Here is a 27,944-nt window from a genome sequence, read left to right on the forward strand (position 1 = left end):
ACTGTTGCCTTAATTCTTCAAACTGTTTCATATTAATATTCAAAGGGAGACGCCGAATCTATAAGGTCCAAACAGAGCCTTGACAATGGGAGGAAATCAGGTCCAAACCGAGCCTTGACAATGGCAGGAAATTAGGTACAAACCGAGCCTTGACAATGGGAGGAAATTAGGTCCAAACCGAGCCTTGACAATGAGAGGAGAACTGAGGCTTCTGTTCCTTGAGCTAAAGGCCTCTCTCCAGCATCATGGCACCCCTGGTTGCATAGAATTCCTTTACATTATCCTGACGTAGACGTCACTAATGTCGAGCATAGAGGAAGGACATAGGCGGAACAGATAAAGATCTCTCATACTGAGAGCACAGCAGTGGGTCAGATACACTACGAGAATTCACGGGTGTATTGAACAGTTGGTGAATACAGAGTTATGGGTTAGTTAGTGAGGCATTCATGTGACTGTGTGTGTGTCTGTGACTCTCTCCTCTGGGAGATCAGACGGCTCACAAGGACTGAACTTCCATAAATAATAATAATAATATTATTATTATAGTAACCATAATAACTATAATAATAATTATAATCATAATAAGAAATCAGTAGAATATTAAAAATAAAATATAAATAAATAATAACCATAATGAAAACCATAATAACCATATAATAATAATAATAATAATAATAATAATAATAATAATAATAATAATAATAATAATACCCTGCTGGTTTACCTGGGTAGGTTTCCCTAATCTTCTTCTAAATAACAATTACATTCTTTGTTAAATGAATTCAAACTTAGAAAAGGATTTAATAAATGTACCCTAATTTAAAGTTCCATATACATGAGTGGTGTTGTAATATGCAATTCTTGCATACCTAGATTATTAGGTTTCAAGCCTATCTTCTATACAAGGGTCAACAAGGCTTCAATTAATATATTCACTTCCAGTAAAACGTAGTTTAATCCGTAGATTAGATTACAGGAAAGTCGATGTATATACACAGGGACAAATTAACAGAAGGGAAGGGGGTTCGAACCGTGGTCCTGGCATGCAGCAGGCCTGAAGTTGTACCACTTCCTATTGTAAGCTTCGTGGTTCAGTGGTACAACTTCGTGGTTCAGTGGTACAACTTTGTGGTTCAGTGGTAAAGCGTTGAACCTGGTTCATGGTACATGCCAGCACCACGGTTCCAGCCCTCGTATATAATGGCTGGGTGCTTTATTAGATTTAAATCCTGTCGACTACACTCGGTCTTTAAGGCTGACGACTACACCCTGGTCTTTAAAACCTGTCGACTACACACGGGCCTTTGAAACCTGTCGACTACACACGGATCTTTAAAGCCTGTCGACTACACACGGGCCTTTGAAACCTGTCGACTACACACGGATCTTTAAAGCCTGTCGACTACACACGGGTCTTTAAAGCATGTCGACTACACACGGGTCTTTAAAGCATGTCGACTACACATGGGTCTTTAAAGCATGTCGACTACACACGGGTCTTTAAAGCATGTCGACCACACATGGGTCTTTAAAGCATGTCGACTACACGCGGGTCTTTAAAGACCCCCGTGTAGTCGACAGGATTCTTAATACCTAAAACTAGAATTTAAGTAAATTACCCTGGCATATACATTGAGATATATACATCTCTTAGTGTACATTGTGTACATTTACCTACAATAAAAATAAATCCGTTCTTGTAAGAGTTTATCTGGAGTTTATCTGCAGAGAGTTCCGGGGGTCAACGCCCCCGCGGCCCGGTCTGTGACCAGGCCTCCTTAGGTCAGTGTCCCAGGATGCGACCCACACCAGTCGACTAACACCCAGGTACCCATTTTACTGATGGGGAACATAGACAACAGGTGGAAAGAAACACGTCCAATGTTTCTACTCTGGCTGGGAATCGAACCCAGGCCCTCACCGTGTGAAGCGAGAGCGTTAACCACCATATAACCATCATATAATTTTGAAAATAAACTGGGATTCTAAGGTTAATTATCAAAAAACCCTTATTTACCCTGTTAAGACTGCTCAGAAAAAATAATTAAAAGTTGATGAAAGTTGCAACATGCAACAGAATTTGCTGACCAATATATACCTTCATATATCCCGTACAATGCACGCAACACCAGAAATTATTACTGGTGGTTTTAAGCCAGGCAAATCTTTTTCTTGTCTGCATATTCCTATATGCAATGTCTTAAAATTATGTCTTAATTTACATCAAGTAGAGCTGGTTATATATTTTAACCCGTTTTAAATTATTTCTTATTTTGTATTGTATATATTAAAAGAACCTTCAGAGAATATCCATATTTATTTTGTCGTAACCATGCAGAAGTTATAACTAATTTTAATGGTCAGCTTTGGATGAGATAACACTTAAATATCACGTATAAGATAAAGGCTTAAGTGAGATTAAGGATTAGATATATGTGCAAAATTTGGGTATCTTTATCTGTGGACGTTTCGCCATCCAGTGGCTTTATCGGTACGAGATAATGTGAAGAAAGTGGAACTATACACAAAAGATGAGGTAATTAGTCCCACAGCTTTAGAACTAGTGAAGAGCACCGTAGTCTCGAAGAATCTTAAGATTCAGTAATAATGTGGCTTATATACTGGTGTCGGGTGAGGGATGTGCAGCAGACGAAGGCAGTGTCACTGGGAGGCGGGACTCCCCAGTGGTAGGTCATACCCAGGGGTTGAGGCAGTAGTAAGTAAGAAGGTTGTGGTGATGTCCTCTGTACAAAGATTTCATGATATTGTTGTATTTGACAAGCTGTACATGCATGGCAAGTTATTCTTTTCAACACGGTGCCCTTCTCCCACTAACACTTTCACCATCTTTCACACAATCACCGTCTTTACAGAGGCGGGTAGATATGATAGTTTAGATGTCATTCCAAATAGCAAATATCCCAAACCCCTCCTTTAAAGCGAAAGCATTGTACTTCCCACCTCCAGGACTCAAGTCCGGCTAACCGGTTACCCTGAATCCTTTCACAAAATATTACCCTGCTCGTCAAGTCCCAAAAACTATTCGTCTGCATTCATTCCTAACACGCTCACACATGCCTGTTGTATGTCTAAGCCCCTTGCACACAAAGCCACTTTTACCCCCTCTCTCCATCCTTTCCTAGGACGAACCCTACCCCGACATCCCTTCCAAATGACCAAACCACCTCAACAACCCCTGCTCAGCCCTTTGACCAATACTTTTAATACAGTTTGATATCTCAGTAATTGTTACACTATTTTCCCACCCTTTTTCATCTATTGTGAAATAATTGTAAATACTGTTTTTAGATTGTTACGTTAGTGTGACGCTGACCTAATTCAGTCTCTCTCTCTCTCTCTCTCTCTCTCTCTCTCTTTCCTTCTCACACTCACACACTCACACACACACACACACACACACACACACACACACACACACACACACACACACACAGTCAGAGCAGAACAGAACAGCAAGGGCAAGCACACACACAACTATTCTCAGAACCATACAACCTATCACACCATCCCAACACACACTACAATCCATACCCACAGCCTCCACCCAACACCGAGCTATAGAATCCCACAGTATGCCACCAGGTCTCCCACCCCCACAGGCCCCCCAAACCACAGTGTTGGAAAGGAAACTGAAGGTATGGTACACAAACGCTGATGGAATAACAAATAAGTGGGAGGAGTGGCATGAAAGAGTCAAAGAAGCATCATCGGACATCATAGCTCTCACAGAAACCAAGCTTACAGGTATGATAACAGATGCCATCTTTCCAACGGAATACCAAATCCTGAGGAAAGACAGAGGGAACAGGGGGGGCGGAGGAGTGGCATTGCTGATCAAAAATCGCTGGAATTTTGATGAGCTGGAGAGAGGAGACAGCGGAGAAGAAAGTGATTACATAGCGGGAACACTTCACTCTGGAGGTCCCAAGGTGGTAATAGCAGTGATGTATAACCCACCACAGAACAGCAGGAGGCCAAGGCAAGAGTACGACGAGAGCAATAGAGCGATGGTTGACACACTGGCTAGAGTGGCCAGAAGAGCTCATGCACGCAGGGCAAAGCTCCTGATCATGGGTGACTTTAACCACAAGGAGATCGATTGGGAGAACTTGGACCCGCATGGGGGCCAAGATACATGGAGGGCTAAGATGATGGAGGTGGTACTAGAAAACTTCATGTGCCAACACGTAAGGGACACTACAAGAGAGAGAGGAGAGGATGAACCAGCAAGGCTGGACTTAGTATTCACCTTGAGTAGTGCAGATATCGAGGACATCACATATGAAAGACCCCTTGGGGCCAGTGACCATGTGGTTTTAAGCTTCGAATATACAGTAGAGCTACAAGTGGAGGGAGAAGCAGGAAGGCCAGGACGAATGAAGCCAAACTACAAGAAAGGGGACTACACAGGAATGAGGAACTACCTGAACGGGGTTCAGTGGGACAGAGAACTGGCAGGGAAGCCAGTTAATGAGATGATGGAATATGTAGCAACAAAATGCAAGGAGGCTGAGGAGAGGTTTGTACCCAAGGGTAATAGGAATAATGAAAAAGCCAGGATGAGCCCATGGTTTACCCAAAGGTGCAGGGAGGCAAAAACCAAGTGTGCTAGGGAATGGAAGAAATATAGAAGGCAAAGGACCCAGGAGAATAAGGAGAACAGTCGTAGAGCCAGAAACGAATATGCACAGATAAGAAGGGAGGCCCAAAGACAATATGAAAATGACATAGCAGCGAAAGCCAAATCTGACCCGAAACTGTTGTACAGCCACATCAGGAGGAAAACAACAGTCAAGGACCAGGTAATCAGGCTAAGGAAGGAAGGAGGAGAGACAACAAGAAATGACCGTGAAGTATGTGAAGAACTCAACAAGAGATTCAAAGAAGTGTTCACAGAGGAGACAGAAGGGACTCCAGAAAGACGGAGAGGTGGGGCACACCACCAAGTGCTGGACACAGTGCACACAACCGAGGAAGAAGTGAAGAGGCTTCTGAGTGAGCTAGATACCTCAAAGGCAATGGGGCCAGATAACATCTCCCCATGGGTATTGAGAGAGGGAGCAGAGGCGCTATGTGTACCCCTAACAACAATATTCAATACATCTATCGAAACAGGGAGATTGCCTGAGGCATGGAAGACAGCAAATGTAGTCCCAATCTTTAAAAAAGGAGACAGACATGAAGCATTAAACTACAGACCAGTGTCACTGACATGTATAGTATGCAAAATCATGGAGAAGATTATCAGGAGAAGAGTGGTGGAACACCTAGAAAGGAACGATCTCATCAACAGCAGCCAACATGGTTTCAGGGACGGGAAATCCTGTGTCACAAACCTACTGGAGTTCTATGACATGGTGACAACAGTAAGACAAGAGAGAGAGGGGTGGGTGGATTGCATTTTCTTGGACTGCAAGTAGGCGTTTGACACAGTTCCACACAAGAGATTGGTGCAAAAACTGGAGGACCAAGCAGGGATAACAGGGAAGGCACTACAATGGATCAGGGAATACTTGTCAGGAAGACAGCAGCGAGTCATGGTACGTGGCGAGGTGTCAGAGTGGGCACCTGTGACCAGCGGGGTCCCGCAGGGGTCAGTCCTAGGACCAGTGCTGTTTCTGGTATTTGTGAACGACATGACGGAAGGAATAGACTCTGAGGTGTCCCTGTTTGCAGATGACGTGAAGTTGATGAGAAGAATTCACTCGATCGAAGACCAGGCAGAACTACAAAGGGATCTGGACAGGCTGCAGACCTGGTCCAGCAATTGGCTCCTGGAGTTCAATCCCACCAAGTGCAAAGTCATGAAGATTGGGGAAGGGCAAAGAAGGCCGCAGACGGAGTACAGTCTAGGGGGCTAGAGACTACAAACCTCACTCAAGGAAAAAGATCTTGGGGTGAGTATAACACCAGGCACATCTCCTGAAGCGCACATCAACCAAATAACTGCTGCAGCATATGGGCGCCTAGCAAACCTCAGAACAGCATTCCGACATCTTAATAAGGAATCATTCAGGACCCTGTACACCGTGTACGTTAGGCCCATATTGGAGTATGCGGCACCAGTTTGGAACCCACACCTAGCCAAGCACGTGAAGAAACTAGAGAAAGTGCAAAGGTTTGCAACAAGACTAGTCCCAGAGCTAAGAGGTATGTCCTACGAGGAGAGGTTAAGGGAAATCAACCTGACGACACTGGAGGACAGGAGAGATAGGGGGGACATGATAACGACATACAAAATACTGAGAGGAATTGACAAGGTGGACAAAGACAGGATGTTCCAGAGATTGGACACAGTAACAAGGGGACACAGTTGGAAGCTGAAGACACAGATGAATCACAGGGATGTTAGGAAGTATTTCTTCAGCCACAGAGTAGTCAGTAAGTGGAATAGTTTGGGAAGCGATGTAGTGGAGGCAGGATCCATACATAGCTTTAAGCAGAGGTATGATAAAGCTCACGGCTCAGGGAGAGTGACCTAGTAGCGATCAGTGAAGAGGCGGGGCCAGGAGCTCGGACTCGACCCCCGCAACCTCAACTAGGTGAGTACAACAACTAGGTGAGTACACACACACACACACACACACACACACACATGAAAGCAGCTGGAACAAGGGGAAAATCACTCATCGGATGTCACATTGACTCGAATTAATTAGATTTTTAAACGCGTTTTGAAGAACTTCTAAAAACCAAAGAGCTTAATTAATGCTAACAATTAAAAAAATACAAGTTGACACGATTTTTGTTAATTATTTAAAACTTGCCTTCATAAACAAAACTTTGAAAATCTCTGCTGAATTTACTGAGGAAAAAACTTTAATTTGGATTTTTAGAGTAAATTGATTATATATCATTCCATTGTTTTGTGATCTTTAATTTCTTTGTCTTTGCCAAACTTTAACATTAGATTATTTCATTTTCGTAAGTGTGGTTTTTAGGCTATAAGATGTATCAAAATTTTAATTTGGTGTGGTAAGTTGCAGCCCTTGATGGAGAATTTTTTCTTATATGTATTATGTTGGGTGGTACATCATTCAAAAGCTATTTTTGTATATTAGTTTCGAAAATATACGTAATTTGAATCAGAACTGTCATTTACAATACAAAAATTTATTGGGGGTGTGTCCTCCACATTCACCTCCTGACAAGGAGGATGGAGGGGTGTGAGTCCTCCACACCCACCTTCTGACAAGGAAGGTGAAGGGGATGTGAGTCCTCCACACCCACCTTCTGACAAGAAGATGCAGCGATCCGAGTCTTCCACACCCACTTATTGATCAGAAGGTGAAGGAGTTTAAGTCCTCCACATCCACTTTCTAACAAGGTAAGTGCAGGGGCTGTAAGCCTTGCAACTCCTCTCCTGACAAGACGGGTGTCGGGGGCACGAGTCCCCAACATCCGTCTCCTGAAAGGGCTGATGCAGAGGACTCACTCTCCAATACCTGCCTCATCCCACCACACTCAACTACCTTCTAACAGTTCCAGATTCGGTAATGAGCACTTATCTCATCCGGCAGATTCTCTGTATTGCAGTGCCTCTCTGCCTTTCTGTCCCAATTCACACTGAATACACGTGTATTTGTGGCAATGTGTATGCTGATCAATATGATCTACATGAGCAAAACAGTCCCAGCTCCAAGGGTTGGCATGCAAACAACAACGTGGTTAAGAATAGCAAAAGAAGTCAAGCTTCGGTTGAGTGCCAGGTAAAGAGGGAATTCCAGTTTCTAGCATTTAGCATTCCCAGTAATCTCTCTGAGCATCCTGACGGGATCACAATCTATCTCTGGAAGAACAAGTGACTCTTAGCATGGGTCTAAACCTCTTTGTCCACTCTGGCTGACTTCAGCAGTGTGTTGGGCAACAGGGAGGTGCTGCTGATCACAGGGAAGAATTCAATCTCAGCAAATTAATGAGACTTGGACCATCAGTACCAGTATCTTCTGAAGAATTAAAGGCCCTTGAACTATGGGAAAAGCATACAACAGGCTTTCTCTAAGAACTTGGTTTCAGGCTTGTCGACACAACTAGGGACCCAACGGCGATCATCGTCCTCTTCCAGCGTCTCAGTGTGGCCATCCAGAGGAGTAATGTTTGGCTGGCATCCAGAGTCTGAAGATCTGCAGACCTATAATCGATTCTGAATTTTCCTTCATTTATATACATGACCGTTGTTAAAATATCAGGGGTTCGATCCCCTGCATATGTATCAATAACAGTACTGCACTAGCTAATGACTCGAACCCATGCTGCTTTGGCCTGCCTCATGGTGGGCGAAAACACATGACGTCGCAAACCATTAGGCAGGCCAAAGCAGCATGGGTTCGAGTCCTTGGCTAGTGCAGTATTGTTATTGATCAATACCACTCGTTCATAAGAACAAAGGAAAGGAGGATCACTGTAGCAGGCCTGTTTGCCCATACTATGCAGGTCCTTTACAATCCATCTCACTAAGAACATAAGAACATACAAAGAACATAATATATATATATATATATATATATATATATATATATATATATATATATATATATATATATATATATATATATATATATATGTCGTGCCGAATAGGCAGAACTTGCGATCTTGGCTTAAATAGCAACGTCCATCTTGCCATATAGGACAAGTGAAAATTTGTGTATGCAATAATTTCGCCAAAATCATTCTGAACCTAACGAAAAAAATATATTTCACTGTGTTTGTTTAGTATTAAATTATTGTAAACAAATCTAAAATATATTTAGTTGGGTTAGGCTAAAATAAATTGTTCTTGTTATAATAAGGTGAGGTAAGTTTTCTAAGATTCTTTTGGAGCAAAATTAAAAATTTTTACATTAACATTAATAAAAAAAATATGTCTTTAAAAGTATAAGAGAAAATTTTAGGAAAGACTTAATTTTAAATGAGTTTTTGCTAATTGACCAGTTTTACATATTCGGCACGACATACATACATACATATATATATATATATATATATATATATATATATATATATATATATATATATATATATATATATATGTATATATATAATATATACATAATGAATATATATATAATGTATATTATATATATATATATATATATATATATATATATATATATATATATATATATATATATATATATATATATATATATATATATATATATATATGCAATAAGATCACAGTAAACAGGTGATTTTAAAATATGCAAAACAACCACTGTGAAAGAGTAGTGAAATTCCAAGCGCTTTCGTGACTACTCACATTGTCAAGGAACTATGACAATGTGAGTAGTCACGAAAGCGGTTGGAATTTCACTACTCTTTCACAGTGGTTGTTTTGTGTGTATATATATATATATATATATATATATATATATATATATATATATATATATATATATATATATATATATATATACACACACACACACACACACAAACACATATACACACACACACACACAGTCAAGAATATATCTGTCTGCTTCCTCTTAAATTTGTCGAACATATTCGCAAGGTCTGAAGCAGGATTTTGAATAGGATGTTAATAAATTTGCATAGGAATCGCGAGGTGGATGATGTCCATTGCAGCTGTGCTCCAAAATAAATTAATTTTGATAGGATATCGATACCAGTGACATGCCACTCGTATTCAAAATTTGCCTGGATGGACATTCTATACCCAGTGTGGTGAGTTTTATTTGTTTCGAATAGGGGGGGGATATGCCCGTTGCAATGATTTATTGAAAATGTATTGCAGGCTCTGCAATAGCCCTTACGGGTTCAGAGCTTCTCATGAATATGAGAATTTATTTCACTTGTTTGTTTATTCTATATTTTTTTTAAGTTTCGTATTTTGCCTCTTGTAAATTTTACAATATAACGGCATCATTAATTAGTCAAATTGTAAATGGGTATCGTTTTTGGCTTTTTAATGTATGTAAAAAATGCTCCCTGTTAGGAATGGAATAATTTGATTTGGCAAATCAAGGAAATTAGACTTGAAATTTAAGTCTGAGGACGTGAGAACGATTGTACGAGAGTGATTGTCCAAGATTTGTCGATGAATGGTTCAGAGAACCGACATGTTGATAAATTAGACACATGTGCAACTCTTGGGTATCTTTATTGAGGAAACGTTTCGCCACACAGTGGCTTCATCAGTCCATACGAAGGAGAATCTTGAAGAACAGGAGGAGAATGAGGTAATCAGTCCCTCAACCTTGAGTCGATGTGTTCAGTCCATCAATCTTGAGTAGAATACGGCAGATGAGCGGAGAAGCAGCTTATAAACCGTATGACTGCTGCACCTCTCCTGCCATACGGTTCATAAGCTGCTTCTCCGCTCATCTGCCGTATTCTACTCAAGATTGATGGACTGAACACATCTACTCAAGGTTGAGGGACTGATTACCTCATTCTCCTCCTGTTCTTCAAGTTTCTCCTACGTACGGACTGATGAAGCCACTGCGTGGCGAAACGTTTCCTCAATAAAGATACCCAAGAGTTGCACATGTGTCTAATTTATCAAGATTACGATTGTTGAAGAATTGTTGGCTTTTAGTTCTTATTTTAGATCTTTTTTTTTCCTTTTATTTTCTTTGAAGAATAAATTGTCACTCCGTATATCTATAATTACATTTTTTTTTAAAGATAGACATTTGAGATACCTTATTAGGAATAACTGTTTGAAACTGTTGTAAATGCATAAACCGCGAATTTAACTGTCATTGTGAACTGTTAAATAATTCACAACAATTTTAGATGTAGTTTATTTTTTGTTCAATAACTTGAAATAAAAATTATATTATTATTATACAAGGTGACCACAAAAACACTCCATAATTTCACAGAGGTATAAAATGTAACTTAATTGTAATAATCTTTGACAGTTAGTAGCTTCAGATGCAAGATTTCATTCAGTTTTATGTGGTATAGGGCAGCATTAAAGGCACTCACTGTGCGCCCCTGTGGTTCCTCGGCAAACATCGATGTGATAGTCCAGTTCGGTCCAGACGCTCTGCAGCATATCTGGTGTTATGCGAACTGCTTCAGTGATCGAAATCTTCAGCTCCTCCAGGGTTGCAGATAGTGGTGGTACGTAAACCGTGCTCTTCACGTACACCCTAAGAAGTCACAAACAGTTAGGTCCGGTGACCTCGCAGGCCACTCCCTCTTTTTAAACATCACGTTCTCTTTCCAAACACCACTCCCTCTTTTTAAACATCGCGTCCTCTTTCCGAACACCACTCCTTTTTAAACATCACGTCCTCTTTCCAAACACCACTCCCTTTTAAACATCGCGTCCTCTTTCCAAACACCACTCTCGTTCTCCTAATACCACTCCCCCTCTCCAAACACCAAATACTATGCCCTCTAAACACCACCATCCCTCTCTAAACATCATGTCCTCTCTCCAAGCAACTCTCTCTCCCTCTCGAAACACTACAACCCTTTTCCATAGATCGAATGCTATGCCTTCTCTTCTAACTCCTCTCAGTCTCCACAAACATCAGGTCCTCTCTCCAAACAGCACAGTCCACTCTACCAACACCACTCTGTGTCTTCAAACACCACTCACCTACTCCTACTCCAAGCCAGACTCGTCTTCTCTAAACCTACAACATCCCACTTATCCTTTCCTTACCTTAATCAACCTTCCTAAACCCACACTCATCAAACTCACAAATCCCACTCACCCTGATTGTACATCACTGTCCTAGTTGATATATGCATTGGATCATTAGTGCCATCATACACTGCAATATCATGAGAAAGTGGCAGTACTGTCACCACCATCACAGTGTGACCCCAGGTAACATATATATATATATACATATTATATATATATATATATATATATATATATATATATATATATATATATATATATATATATATATATATATATACATATCTTCTTTCAACACACCGGCCGTATCCCACCGAGGTGGGGTGGCCCAAAAGGAAAAACGAAACTTCTCCTTTTTCATTTAGTAATATATACAGGAGAAGGGGTTACTAGCCCCTTGCTCCCGGCATTTTAGTCGCTTCTTACAACACGCATGGCTTACGGAGGAAGAATTCTGTTCCACTTCCCCATGGAGATAAGAGGAAATAAACAAGAACAAGAACTAGAAAGAAAATGGAAGAAAACCCACAGGGGCATGTATATATATGCTTGTACATGTATGTGTAGTGTGACCTAAGTGTAAGTAGAAGTAGCAAGACGTATCTGTAATCTTTCATATTTATGAGACAGACAAAAGACACCAGCAATCCTACCATCATGTAAAACAATTGCAGGCTTTCGTTTTATACTCGGCAGAATTGTAGTACCCCCCTGGGTGGTTGCTGTCTACCAACCTACTACCTAATATATATATATATATATATATATATATATATATATATATATATATATATATATATATATATATATATATATGTGTGTGTGTGTGTGTGTATCTCACGAAAGAAGTGATTTCGAATCATTAACAGAACTGCAGCTTGGCCAGGACTCGACCCTGCGTTCCCAAGCTCAGCCCTGTGTGAACAAAGTACGCATTACTCTCTCCACTGGACCACCATCTTTAAACACCAGGTGCTCACCGGTGCTCAGCAGTACTCAGAAGTACTGATTATGTCATCTTCTGTATATAGTTCTACTGTCTTTCAATTATGTCCTTGAATATGTATTGATAAAGTCTGTGGATGGCGAAACGTCTACAATAAAGATACCCAGATGTACATGTGTCTAATTTTCATTTTGTCGGTGTTGTATACCATTCATGTACAATTTATGAACAGCAGTGGGTTTAAGTTAAAAAAAATCGATTTAGAAAGGATGTAAGAAAACGATGATTTGGTAACAGAGTTGTGGATGAGTGGAGCAAACTCCCGAGTACCGTCATGGAAGCTATAACGTTGTGCAGTTTTAAGAAGATAGACAAATACGTGAGTGGGTGTGGGTGGGTGTGAGCTGAACCTGACTACCTTGGGCCAGTAGGCCTGGTGCTGTGCTCCTTATGTAAATACCAACATCAAAATAGTATTTCCACTCGGCAGAGGCAAAAGGAACACTTGGGCGTCGATTCCCCACAAGCAATAATGAACCAACGCAACAGTCACTCCGCATCCCAATTCGTGCAGTCATCAGAAGGAACCAGGAAGTATCCTGACGATGTGGAGAACACTGTGTTGCGAGGGGATAATAATAATAATAATGCAATCCTGGGAAACGACAGCGAAATGCACTGTGGTGATGGAAGCAATTCCTGAGAGCCGGGGAAATGTGGGAGATTGTTGGGAAGGAAGGTTGGTTTAAGCAATGTGTTGGAGGGAGGTAGTGTTGGGGAGGGTCAAGGAGTGAGCCAGTTGTCGGGGGTGATGGGGAGAGTCAAGGAGTTAATCAGTTGTTGTTGGAAGTGTTGGGGAGGGTCCAGGAGTGAGCCAGTTGTTGGAGGTGTTGGGGAGAGTCAAGGAGTGAATCAGTTGTTGTTGAAGGTGTTGGGGAAGGTCCAGGAGTGAGCCAGTTGTTGGAGGTGTTGGGGAGAGTCAGGGAGTGAAAGTGGTGGTATTGGAGAGGAATCATGGCTGACTCAATATTAGAGATGGTGGACTTGTAGAGAGTCATGTACTAAGCTGATCGTAGGAAGACGCGCTATTGAACTTCGCCCAAACGTTATCTGATTTAAAAACTCTAGAAACAGTGTCATAAACACACTGATCGATACAAAATGAGAAACCACTGGGAAACGAACGAACATGAAACACAAGCTTAGTAATAAACAGAAGCTTCTTAATAAAGACAAGCTTCTTAATAAAGATAAGCTTAGTAATAAGGATAAGCTTAGTAATAAAAAAAAGCTTGGTAATGAGGCTAAGCTTAGTAATAAAGACGAGCTTGGAAATAAAGACGAGCTTGGTAATAAAGATGAGCTTGGTAATAAAGAGGAGCTTGGTAATAAAGAGGAGCTTGGTAATAAAGAGGAGCTTGGTAATAAAGAGGAGCTTGGTAATAAAGAGGAGCTTGGTAATAAAGAGGAGCTTGGTAATAAAGAGGAGCTTGGTAATAAAGACAAGCTTGGTAATAAAGACAGGGTCGTTAATAAAGCGAGTACTAGGGTGCTGTCTAAGCTGATTCCCTCGATTTTTTTTTTTTTGGGTCGTTGGAGGAGCAAGAATTAGTGGCACTTTTTTTCAAAAAAATTAGCAAGGAATATAATTTTGTTACATAAACACCAAAATCAGTTAAAAATCTAACTATCTGTAATATCTGCAAATTATATTTAGGTATTACATTACGTTGTCTACGCAAGTTCTAAGTCGCTGTCATGACTCACGAGATCGTAATAACACAGAGTCGTAAAATTCCAGGCCAGTGCGTAAGCCACTGACTGACGCACTGGCCTGGAGTTTTACGACTCAATCGCCATGGTTTCAACCCCCACCCGTTCCCTGGTTTGTTGAAAATACTGTCTTATTTTAACGTCCACTAAATTTACAAGTTAACATTCGGATTTTCACCAATTAATTCAAATGTTAATTTGGATTAATTGGCAAATTGGGCAAATTCCTCCGATTTTCCCATTGGATTTACTAATATACTTTTCCTCCCTATTTGGGATAATCCAATTTCTCTAGCAATTTAAAGAGAAAAAAGATCACGAAGTCCAAATTTCACTCATCTCTTATTCGGCAAGAAAAGTCTCCCGTCTCAAACTCTGTTTTTATAAGTCAAAATATAATTTTTTTTACCCCCTTCCTCTCCCCACGAGAAAATTAAGATTTTTTTCCCAGCCTCCATCTTTTTACTGGAGGAATAAATCGATATTTGATCAAGGAACTATTGGAAAAACACGCTGGACGAATTTAATATTTTGAGAGAAAATACTACTTGAGGAAAAAATATATATATTATTACATTTCAAAAATAATATTTTTCTTTTAAAATTTAGTAATATATACAGGAAAAGGGGGTTACTAGCCCTTTGCTCCCGGCATTTTAGTAGCTTCTTACGGAGGAAGAATTCTGTTCCACTTCCCCCTGGAGATAAGAGGAATTAAAGAAGAACAAGAACTATTAAGAAAATGGAAGAAAAACCAGAAAGGTATGTATAAATATGTGTGTATATACATGTGTGTATATACATGTGTGTATATACATGTGTAATTACTCCTAAGTACAAGTAGCAAGATATGCCTGGTACCTGGTATTATTACTATTATATTTTAATTATTATTACTATTGTTTTAATGTTTATTATTGTTAAACCGCGCGTTAAACCCATATAGGTCATAAATAACTAAAAGGCACAACACTTGGTAAGTGGTCCAGGTCGGACCGAAACGTCGTCGTAAGCTTCTCTCTTCTATGTTCGGGTTATTTCTGTATCGTATAGGACATTCAACACAAATATATCTCGCACTAAAATTAAGAAGTATGTGATCTTATTGTAATTTAATATTAAACAGATACAATATACGTTTTTTTCGTTAGGTTCAGATTTTTGCGAAATTATTACATACACAAATTTTCGCTTGCCTTATTCGGCAAGAAGAACATTGTTATTTTATGGAAAAGTTTATAATTTTGCACCAAAAGAACCTTAGAAAACTTACCTAACCTTATTACAACAAGTGCAATTAATTATAGCCTAATCCAACTAAATATATTTTAGACAAGTTTACAATAATTTAACACTAAATAAACACAATGAAATATATTTTTTTCGTTGGGTTCAGAATGATTTTTGCAAAATTATTGCATACACAATTTTTCACTTGCCTTATTCGGCAAGAAAAGCGTTGCTATTTAAGCCAAGATCGCAAGTTTTACATATTTGGCATGATATATAATATATATGAAAAAAGGCGTGCTGTAAAGAAATTAAGTTCAACAAATTTAGGGTAAGATTCATGAATCCAATTAGTCTAAAATACCTTCTAACATGTATATAAATCTAATATCTCATGTATCAAATGCAATACTAGTAAATCCGATGTCTCATAAATCCTGTCTGAAACACACACAGCATTTATATCGTTTGAGTGCAAAGTTGATATATATATATATATATATATATATATATATATATATATATATATATATATATATATATATATATAGGAAAAATTAATCTGAAATCTGAAAATTAAATGTTACAATGACCTGACTGCTACAGTCAGCTGGCTGCTACAATCAGCTGGCTGCTACAATCAGCTGGCTGCTACAACCAGCTGGCTGCCACAATCAGCTGGCTGCTTCAACCAGCTGGTTGGTACATTACAGTCTTCACCCAGATCTGGATCCTGCATGAAATAATTCGCCGGAATAAGAGGTTATGATCTCATTCTAAAGTATTCCGACTAGATATGAAACAGTTCATTACAGCGTTTCAGTTTTGGTTCATTCCGCATTTACAAATTTACATAATTGGTTCACACATAATATAGTCATTCTGCTTTTGTGGCATGCAAAGAGTACATAACCTTTATTCGGCGCATGTACACACCCTCAATAAAAGGCTACCTCCCCAACCAGAAAACCAGATGCTAAGGGTCGGACAATGGGGCCCCATCGTCAGATCAGTATCCAGGTTCAGCCAATGAGAAGGTGGATCTGGCAATTGTGGAGGTGACGTGGTTGCCACTCACTTTTCACCTTTGTCATTTCCATTCGAGTGCTGGTTGAAGCACGGTCTGCTCTTTAGTGGCATCAATTTTGCCTTGATTACCGCGGTGTGCAATAATAGCTATTGCTGTACATAGCATAGAGTATATACTGCTGTTTATACTTGGTGAAGGATAATATAAGTCAAAGTTTTCTGCTGTGTTTATTTTGCTCCCTTTACACCCCAGATAACAGGCCTTTGAGTTCCTGGGTTGTAATAGCTTTCTACATTTGTTGATTCAGGAACATTTGTTTATCAGTTGACTGTCACTTGAGTGAGTTCTAAAAAAGTCTTGTTCTTTCAAGTGTATTAGGAGAAAGAATAAAAGGAATAAAAATGGTTTGAAATTAAAACCATAATTTTAAAGGGGTGGAAAGGTAAGCCAGTGGAAGGCCTCGGTCAGATGACCAAAACTCCTGTGGTGGGTCATCATATCAGTATGACCCACGGCAGGAAACACAGGTCCTGTTTACTGACCAGTCTTACCTAACTAGTCACTCACTGGGCTCATCACACGACTAAGACCCGCGTCAGGTAACAGGTCCTGTTTACTGACCAGTCTTACCTAACTAGTCACTCACTGGGCTCATCACACGACTAAGACCCGCGTCAGGTAACACAGGTCCTCTTTACTGACCAGTCTTACCTAACTAGTCACTCACTGTGTCATCACACGACTAAGACCCGCGTCAGGAAACACAGGTCCTGTCTTACGTAACCTAAGTGAAATATTTAATAGCGCTGGTCTATATTAAATCAACACTTGGCTCACAGGAACACTTAAAATATCTCCTTCAGCGGAATTTTCGTCAAAAATTTAAGCAAAGGCTGATTCGTGTCTCCTGAATGTCTCCTTCACCCAGTTTCATGTTACTTTCAGCATCTTAATTTGACTCTACACGAATCGAATTTTGTAAATATCCTAAACGGTGAATAGCGACATGTTTAAGCTGTCAAAAGTAATTATGGTTTTCCCCGACTATTTAACAGTTATAACAAGTGATGCCAATTTCACTCAAATTTCTCAAAGGCTGATCTATACAGGTTTAAAACTAAACATTAAGCCAATCACCCTAAAATAACCACATCACAAGAGCCTAAAAAACCACAAGTGATATTTCATGTTGTCAGTGGAATGAGCGATAAGTTGAGAATGAGTGGACTGCCACGTAGCAAACATACCCCTGGTGGAGGTACTGCGTAAAACAGAATCCTGTTGTGATTGAATGTAATGGGGAATGCGATTTCATTACAATAGGTTTTGATGAAATGATGTGGAGCGAAAGAGGATTTGATGGTTTAAACTTTTCCCATTCTGCGTTTAGTGATGCCATCATGCTTTTATCTATTAAAGTACGTATTTATTTTTTCATTTTTTATTTACTTCTAATGACAAGCAGGAACGCGTATTTTAATATATATATATATATATATATATATAAATATATATATAGATATATATATATATATATATATATATATATATATATATATGTGTGTGTGTGTGTGTGTGTGTGTGTGTGTACTCACCTAATTGCACTCACCTAATTGTGGTTGCAGGGGTCGAGACTCAGCTCCTGGCCCCGCCTCTTCACTGATCGCTACTGGATCCTCTCTCTCTCTGCTTCCTGAGCTTTGTCATACCTCTTCTTAAAACTATGTATGGTTCCTGCCTCCACTACTTCACTTGCTAGCCTATTCCACTTGCTGACAACTCTATGATTGAAGAAATACTTCCTAACGTCCCTGTGACTCGTCTGAGTCTTCAGCTTCCAGTTGTGACCCCTTGTCCCTGTGTCCCCTCTCTGGAACATCCTATCTCCGTCCACCTTGTCTATTCCCCGCAGTATCTTGTATGTCGTTATCATGTCTCCCCTGACCCTTCTGTCCTCCAGTGTCGTCAGTCCGATTTCCCTTAACCTTTCCTCGTACGACATTCCCTTGAGCTCTGGGACTAGCCTTGTTGCAAACCTTTGTACTTTCTCTAACTTCTTGACGTGCTTGATCAGGTGTGGGTTCCAGACTGGTGCTGCATACTCCAGTATGGGCATAACATACACAGTGTACAGTGTCTTGAACGATTCCTTATTAAGGTATCGGAACGCTATTCTCAGGTTTGCCAGGCGCCCGTATGCTGCAGCGGTTATTTGGTTGATGTGTGCCTCCGGTGATGTGCTCGGTGTTATGGTCACCCCAAGGTCTTTCTCCCTGAGTGAGGTCTGTAGTCTTTGTCCATCTAGCCTATACTCTGTCTGCGGTCTTCTTTGCCCCTCCCCAATCTTCATGACTTTGCATTTGGCTGGATTGAATTCGAGAAGCCAGTTACTGGACCACATGCCCAGCCTCTCCAGGTCTCTTTGCAGTCCTGCGTTATCCTCGTCCGATTTAATTCTTCTCATCAACTTCACGTCATCTGCGAACAGGGACACTTCAGAGTCTATTCCTTCCATCATGTCGTTCACATATATCAAAAATAGCACTGGTCCTAGAACTGACCCCTGTGGGACCCCGCTCGTAACAGGCGCCCACTGTGATACCTCTTCACATACCTTGACTCGTTGCTGCCTCCCTGTGAGGTATTCCCTTATCCATTGCAGTGCCCTTCCTTTTACGTGTGCCTGATCCTCCAGCTTCTGCACTAATCTCTTGTGGGGAACTGTGTCAAAGGCCTTCCTGTAGTCTAGGAAAACGCAATCTACCCAACCCTCTCTCTCGTGTCTTACTTCTGTTACCTTGTCATAAAACTCCAGGAGGTTTGTGATACAAGATTTGCCTTCCATGAACCCATGCTGGTTTTCATTTATAATCTTGTTCCTTTCAAGGTGTTCGACCACTCTCCTCCTGATAATCTTCTCCATGACTTTGCACACGATACATGTCAGAGACACAGGTCTGTAGTTTAGTGCCTCGTTTCTGTTTCCTTTCTTAAATATGGGGACTATATTAGCTGTCTTCCATTTCTCAGGTAGTTGCCCAGTTTCAAGGGATGTGTTGAAGATTGTGGTTAGAGGCACACACAGCATCTCTGCTCCTTCTCTAAGGACCCATGGGGAGATGTTGTCCTGTCCCATCGCCTTTGAGGTGTCAAGGTCACTTAAGAGCTTCTTCACCTCCTCCTCACTTGTTCGTATGTCATCCAACACTTGTTGGTATATTCCCTCTTGATGTTTTTTTCTGTTCTGTCTTCCCACAGCCCTTCCTGTCTCTACTGTAAAAACTTCCTTAAATCTCCTGTTCAGCTCCTCACATACCTCCTGATCATTTCTTGTGAGTTCTCCACCTTCTGTCCTTAATCTGATCACCTGGTCTTTGACTGTTGTCTTCCTCCTGATGTGGCTATACAACAGTTTCGGGTCAGTCTTGATTCTCGATGCTATGTCATTTTCATACTGTCGCTGGGCCTCCCTCCTTACCTGTGCGTACTCATTCCTGGCTCTGCGACTGATTTCCCTATTTTCGTGTGTTCTCTGCCTTCTGTACTTTTTCCATTCTCTATTGCACTTTGTTTTTGCCTCCTTACACCGTCGGGTGAACCAGGGGCTTGTTCTGGTGTTCCCGTTGTTACTGTTGCCCTTGGGAATGAACCTTTCCACTGCCTCCTTGCATTTTGTTGCTACATATTCCATCATTTCATTTACTGGCTTTCCTGCCAGTTCTCTGTCCCACTAGACCTCCCGCAGGAAGTTCTTCAACCCTATGTAGTCCCCTCTTTTATAGTCAGGTTTTTCCCATTCTACTCCTGTTATTCTCTCCAATTGCAGCTCTACTATGTTTTCAAAGCACAGAACCACGTGGTCGCTAGCTCCTAGGGGACTCTCATACTTGATGTCCTCAATGTCTGAGCTGCCCAGGGTGAACACAAGGTCCAATCTTGCTGGTTCATCCTCCCCTCTCACTCTGGTAGTGTCCTTAACATGTTGGTGCATGAGGTAGTGTCCTTAACATGTTGGTGCATGTTTCGGGACCCCCATGTGGCTCCAGGTTTTCCCAGTCAATCTCCCTGTGGTTGAAATCCCCCATAACCAGCAACTTTGCTCTGCTGGAGTGAGCTCTTCTTGCCACCTCAGCAAGTGTGTCCACCATTGCTCTGTTGCTCTCTTCATATTCCTCTCTTGGCCTCCTGCAGTTCTGTGGTGGATTATACATCACTGCAATGACCACTTTGTGTTCCCCCGACTGAAGTGTACCTGCTATGTAGTCTCTTTCTCCCGTCTCATCTATTCCTTCCATTTTCTCGAATTTCCATCTGTCTTTTACGAGCAGAGCAACCCCACCTCCCCCCCTGCCCCTTCTATCTTTCCTCATGATCTGGTATCCTGGTGGGAAGATTGCATCTGTTATTGTCTCCATGAGTTTTGTTTCTGTAACTGCTATGATGTCTGGGGACTTCTCATTGATTCTTTCTTGCCATTCCTCATGTTTATTCGTTAATCCATCTGCATTTGTGTACCAAACCTTCAACTTCTGTTCTAATACTGTAACTGTGGTGCGGGGGGTGGAAACAGAGGGATCGGTGTGTGATGGTTGGTTTGGATTGTTCAGTTGCCTTGGGGGTGTCGTGGCTGGAGTCCTTCTGCAGGTGTTTCTGGGGGGTGCGCTTGTCCTTCCATTTGATCCTGGGTTATTCTGCTCTCCTGTGTGTGTGTGTGTGTGTGTGTACTCACCTAATTGTACTCAACTAATTGTGGTTGCAGGGGTCGAGACTCAGCTCCTGGCCACGCCTCTTCACTGATCGCTACTGGATCCTCTCTCTCTCTGCTTCCTGAGCTTTGTCATACCTCTTCTTAAAACTATGTATGGTTCCTGCCTCCACTACTTCACTTGCTAGGCTATTCCACTTGCTGACAACTCTATGACTGAAGAAATACTTCCTAACGTCCCTGTGACTCGTCTGAGTCTTCAGCTTCCAGTTGTGACCCCTTGTCCCTGTGTCCCCTCTCTTTAACATCCTATCTCTGTCCACCTTGTCTATTCCCCGCAGTATCTTGTATGTCGTTATCATGTCTCCCCTGACCCTTCTGTCCTCCAGTGTCGTCAGTCCGATTTCCCTTAACCTATCCTCGTACGACATTCCCTTGAGCTCTGGGACTAGCCTTGTTGCAAACCTTTGTACTTTCTCTAACTTCTTGACGTGCTTGATCAGGTGTGGGTTCCAGACTGGTGCTGCATACTCCAGTATGGGCATAACATACACAGTGTACAGTGTCTTGAACGATTCCTTATTAAGGTATCGGAACGCTATTCTCAGGTTTGCCAGGCGCCCGTATGCTGCAGCGGTTATTTGGTTGATGTGTGCCTCCGGTGATGTGCTCGGTGTTATGGTCACCCCAAGGTCTTTCTCCCTGAGTGAGGTCTGTAGTCTTTGTCCACCTAGCCTATACTCTGTCTGCAATACTCATCATGAAAGAACGAAGCCAGAAATATTGAAACTGATTTAACTTGTACACAGGAGGACAAAACTAAGGCGCCTTTAGCTTATCTAAACCTTCTCAAGCCTTAATTCAGGGACATTTTTGGCAATAGAGTTGTGGTAAATGTATCGACTAAGGTTGTCCTTTGTACATAAAAAATAGCGAGTTATAACATAGTCAACAAGAAAAAAAAATTGAAGGTGATTGAAAAAGTGCCGCGCGAACGGAAAACTGACATCCAGTGTCCACTGTAGACATGTAGTAACTATGTCAGATTTCCACTGTTTAAAGTGCCTTTATCAGTCATCCATTTGACTGTCTTCACAACAGTGAAATGTCTGTGATCAAGCGGATAGTTCCACAACATTATCTAGTGCACCTCCGTCAGTGCTCCGCCGACCACAAGATTCGGTAGACTTCAGTGATTCTAATCACCCTCTTATTCCTTCCTAGCCAGTATATATCACGTGAATTTCACAACTTGCTAAATGATATATCTTAATACCGAAGCGTTGATCCAATTAAAGCTTGTATTGCACAGTGTCTTTTCTTTACATCATTTGCAATAATTTTTTTTTAGTAGATTTGATCCGAGGTCGAGGTAGAAGGACGAGCCACCACACTTGACGTATATGTTCAGAGGCTGAAAACAACAGCGAATTGCTGGGAATCGAACCTGACTTACCAGGGCACTGAAGAGAGGTGCCCAGAACCTGCCAGTCACGAGTCCTTAACTTGGTTGAAATGATGCTTGTTACCGTCACATAATCCACCTCCGGAGTCGAAGTGGAGGCACTCTGAGGCACTCTTATGGAACTTTATTGATGTGTACCTGACTACTTGGCACATGCAAGGATTTCCTTCGTATTAAGTTTTTTTTATGACATGGAGAGGGGTCTCAAATTGGACGGAAATATTTGCATTGTTTCCGTAATACTAAATGGGAATTTTTCTTACCCTCTCTCTCTCTCTCTCTCTCTCTCTCTCTCTCTCTCTCTTTCCCTTTCCCTCCCTTTCCCCTCTATCAATCTCTCACTCTGCAGCACTTTTGTACAGCATCAAATCCACCTTGCAATTGTCCCCTGGGCTCCTGTCTCCCGAATAACACTCTAGATAACATCTCTCAGACAAATGTTCCAGGACAGTTCTCCCCTCTCGATAACTGCTTTCCAGACAAGTTTTCCACTGAAAACTCTCCTTCCCTTAATTGTCTACCAAACTATAGTCTCGGACCCACGGAAAAGTTCACCCCAGCACACACACACACTTCTGCTGAAGACAAGTATTTCCGTCCAGGGAAGAACCAGGGGGGTCTTGATGCTGGGGTCTTGATGCTGGAACTCTTCACAAATCGGAGGTCACTTATACGAAGGGTAATGGAAATTTTCTTTACTAAGGGTATTAATCAATATTTTACCTGCTCGTGCCGAATAGGTAAAACTTACGATTTTGACTCTTCTTGCCGAATAAGGCAAGTGAAAATTTGTGTTTGCAATAAAATCATTCTGAACCTAACGGAAAAAATATATTTTATTGTGCTTATTAATTATTAAATTATTGTAAACTTATCTAAAATATATTTAGTTGGATTAGGCTAAATTAAATTACGATTGTAATAATGAAGATAGGTAAGTTTTCTAAGATTCTCTTGGTAGAAAATTATTAATTTTTGCATTAACATAAACGAAAACATATATATATACATATATATATATATATATATATATATATATATATATATATATATATATATATATATATATATATATATATTATCACACTGGCCGATTCCCACCAAGGCAGGGTTGCCCGAAAAAGAAAAACTTTCACCATCATTCACTCCATCACTGTCTTGCCAGAAGGGTGCTTTACACTACAGTTTTTAAACTGCAACATTAACACCCCTCCTTCAGAGTGCAGGCACTGTACTTACCATCTCCAGGACTCAAGTCCGGCCTGCCGGTTTCCCTGAACCCCTTCATAAATGTTACTTTGCTCACACTCCAACAGCACGTCAAGTATTAAAAACCATTTGTCTCCATTCACTCCTATCAAACACGCTCACGCATGCCTGCTGGAAGTCCAAGCCCCTCGCACACAAAACCTCCTTTACCCCCTCCCTCCAACCTTTCCTAGGCCGACCCCTACCCCACCTTCCTTCCACTACAGACTGATACACTCTTGAAGTCACTCTGTTTCGCTCCATTCTCTCTACATGTCCGAACCACCTCAACAACCCTTCCTCAGCCCTCTGGACAACAGTTTTGGTAATCCCGCACCTCCTCCTAACTTCCAAACTACGAATTCTCTGCATTATATTCACACCACACATTGAACTCAGACATGACATCTCCACTGCCTCCAGCCTTTTCCTCGCTGCAACATTCATCACCCACGCTTCACACCCATATAAGAGCGTTGGTAAAACTATACTCTCATACATTCCCCTCTTTGCCTCCAAGGACAAAGTTCTTTGTCTCCACAGACTCCTAAGTGCACCACTCACCCTTTTCCCCTCATCAATTCTATGATTCACCTCATCTTTCATAGACCCATCTGCTGACACGTCCACTCCCAAATATCTGAATAAATTTACCTCCTCCATACTCTCTCCCTCCAATCTGATATCCAATCTTTCATCACCTAATCTTTTTATTCTCATAACCTTACTCTTTCCTGTATTCACTTTTAATTTTCTTCTTTTGCACTCCCTACCAAATTCATCCACCAATCTCTGCAACTTCTCTTCAGAATCTCCCAAGAGCATAGTGTCATCAGCAAAAAGCAACTGTGACAACTCCCACTTAATGTGTGATTCTTTATCTTTTAACTCCACGCCTCTTGTCAAGACCCTCGTATTTACTTCTCTTACAACCCCATCTATAAATATATTAAACAACCACGGTGACATCACACATCCTTGTCTAAGGCCTACTTTTACTGGGAAATAATTTCCCTCTTTCCTACATACTCTAACTTGAGCCTCACTATCCTCGTAAAAACTCTTCACTGCTTTCAGTAACCTACCTCCTACAACATACACCTGCAACATCTGCCACATTGCCCCCTATCCACCCTGTCATACGCCTTTTCCAAATCCATAAATGCCACAAAGACCTCTTTAGCCTTATTTAAATACTGTTCACTTATATGTTTCACTGTAAACACCTGGTCCACACACCCCCTACCTTTCCTAAAGCCTCCTTGTTCATCTGTTATCCTATTCTCCTTCTTACTCTTAATTCTTTCAATAATAACTCCACCATACACTTTACCAGGTATACTGAACAGACTTATGCCCCTATAATTTTTGAACTCTCTTTTGTCCCCTTTGCCTTTATACAAAGGAACTATGCACGCTCTCTGCCAATCCCTAGGTACCTTACCCTCTTCCATACATTTATTAAATACTTGCACCAACCACTCCAAAACTATATCCCCACCTGCTTTTAACATTTCTATCTTTATCCCATCAATCCCGGCTGCCTTACCCCCTTTCATTTTACCTACTGCCTCACGAACTTCCCCCACACTCACAACTGGCTCTTCCTCACTCCTACAAGATGTTATTCCTCCTTGCCCTGTACACGAAATCACAGCTTCCCTATCTTCATCAGCATTTAACATTTCCTCAAAATATTCCCTCCATCTTCCCAATACCTCTAACTCTCCATTTAATAACTCTCCTCTCCTATTTTTAACTGACAAATCCATTTGTTCTCTAGGCTTCTTTAACTTGTTAATCTCACTCCATATATATATATATATATATATATATATATATATATATATATATATATATATATATATATATATATATATATATATATATATATATATATATATATATATAATATTATATATATATAAATAATGTGTGTGTGTATATATACATTATTTTTTTAAATGACGGCTATTTCAGTTTATATAATTCATGTGGTAATTCCTTCTTTTAGAGGAGCTATTAATGTGCAAAACAAATAGTCTTGGGCCTTCATGTATCCACTTTCTGGTTCACGTATCATCTATCACAACATAAGAGACTACACACACACACACACACACACACACACACACACACACACACACACACACACACACTTCACTGTCAGATACACAAACATTTTCCGTACTCAAAATCTCCAACCCGAGCATTTTTCCTACCTCAGATTTTCCCTTGGCGAAGCTTACCCCGAAAATCGGAAAAATGTGAATTAAAAAATTATAATGCAAATTTACCAAACACATTATTGAGCAAATTTAGGCAAACTAACTGTCCCTACTCGCCTTTGATATTCTGTTAAAGAGCATTACTCTGTTAACAGGAGTGTGTTTGCGTTACAACGGTGCTGGAAAAGGTTTTTACAGTTTTGTTAAGGATGGTTGATCTTAGAGTGATTTTACATGGTAGAAGTGGTGAGGGTGGGTTAGAGTGGGTCTGGGTGGGCCAGGGTGGGTTAGGGTGGGCCAGGGTTGATCTGGGTGGGTCTGTGTGGGCCAAGGTGGGTCTTCGTGCGTCTGGGTGGGTCTGCGTGCGTCTGGGTGGGTCTGGGTGAGTCTGAGTGAGCCAGGGTGTGCCAGGATGGGCCTTGGTGGATCTGAGTGGTTTTGGGTGGGCCAGGGTGGGTCTGGGTTTACCTGAGTGGGCCTGGGTGGGTCTTGGTGGGCTAGAGAGGCCAGAGTGGGTCTGGGTGGGCCAGATGGGCTACGGTTGGCCTGGGAGGTTCTAGACGGGCCAGGTTTGGGCTGGGTGGGGCTTGGTGGGCCCCTGGGTGGGCGTGGTGCTTTAAGACACACCAACGCCAAACTATTATATTCAAGTGAAGAGCTAAACCAGTAGGGGGACATACAGAGCTAGTGACATAAGCAAATTGGGTTGATTTAAGGGAAGAGTACCTTCGATCCCTTGGAACAAGAGCTACCTCACCAGCATCAAGGCTCTTCTTAGTAAGCTGTCCCGTATGTCGGTTGGTAGCACAATCAGCTTACACACTGAGTGTCTATGGTTCGATCCCCGGCACGGGTGGAAACAGGGTGTATTACCTTAAGACACCTGTTGTCCCTGCTCACCTAGCAGTAAGTAGGCACCTGAGTGTTAGTCACCTTACACCTGCTTTCCCTGTTCACCTAGCAGTAAGTAGGTACCAGGGTGTTAGCCGACTGATGTGGGCCGCACCCAGGGGACAAAATTAACCCAAGTTTCCAGAAATGCTCTACATAATCAGGGACTTTCTATATAATATATCATTGGTGTGAGCTATGGTCTGTATAAGTTGTATCATGCACTTGCGAAAATAAATATTAATTTTTATTGCAAGAAAATCATGAGTACTGTCAACACAGTGGAGAAACGTGCTGAACTGCAACTTTTAATTAGGACAACGTTTCTGTGTAGAGCTTCATGAAGCTCTAGAGCGAAATGTTGTCCCAAATGGAAGCTTATTCTGCAACAAGTGAGCTCTAAGGTACAGGAACACTAAATGTAAAGATGCGCTGATTTTAGTGAACGTTTCGCTCAACAGTGAGATTTATCAAATCTGAATATATTCAATAGTGAGTGAAATATGGCGAGAAATAAGAGATTCCTCTCTCTTACGTGTTCTGAACACAGAATCTAACAACCCAAAAATCTAACAACCCAAAATCTAACAACCCAAAATCTAATAACTAACCCAAAGTCTAACAGCTAACCCAAAGTCTAACAACTAGCCCCAAGTCTAACAATTAACCCAAAGTCTAACAACTAACCCAAAATCTAACTAACCCAAAGTCTAACAACTAACCCAAAGTTTAACAACTAACCCAAAGTCTAACAACTAACCCAAGGTCTAACAAC

This window comes from Cherax quadricarinatus, chromosome 88 (assembly GCF_038502225.1).
Source record: "Cherax quadricarinatus isolate ZL_2023a chromosome 88, ASM3850222v1, whole genome shotgun sequence".
NCBI classification, from domain to species: domain Eukaryota; kingdom Metazoa; phylum Arthropoda; class Malacostraca; order Decapoda; family Parastacidae; genus Cherax; species Cherax quadricarinatus.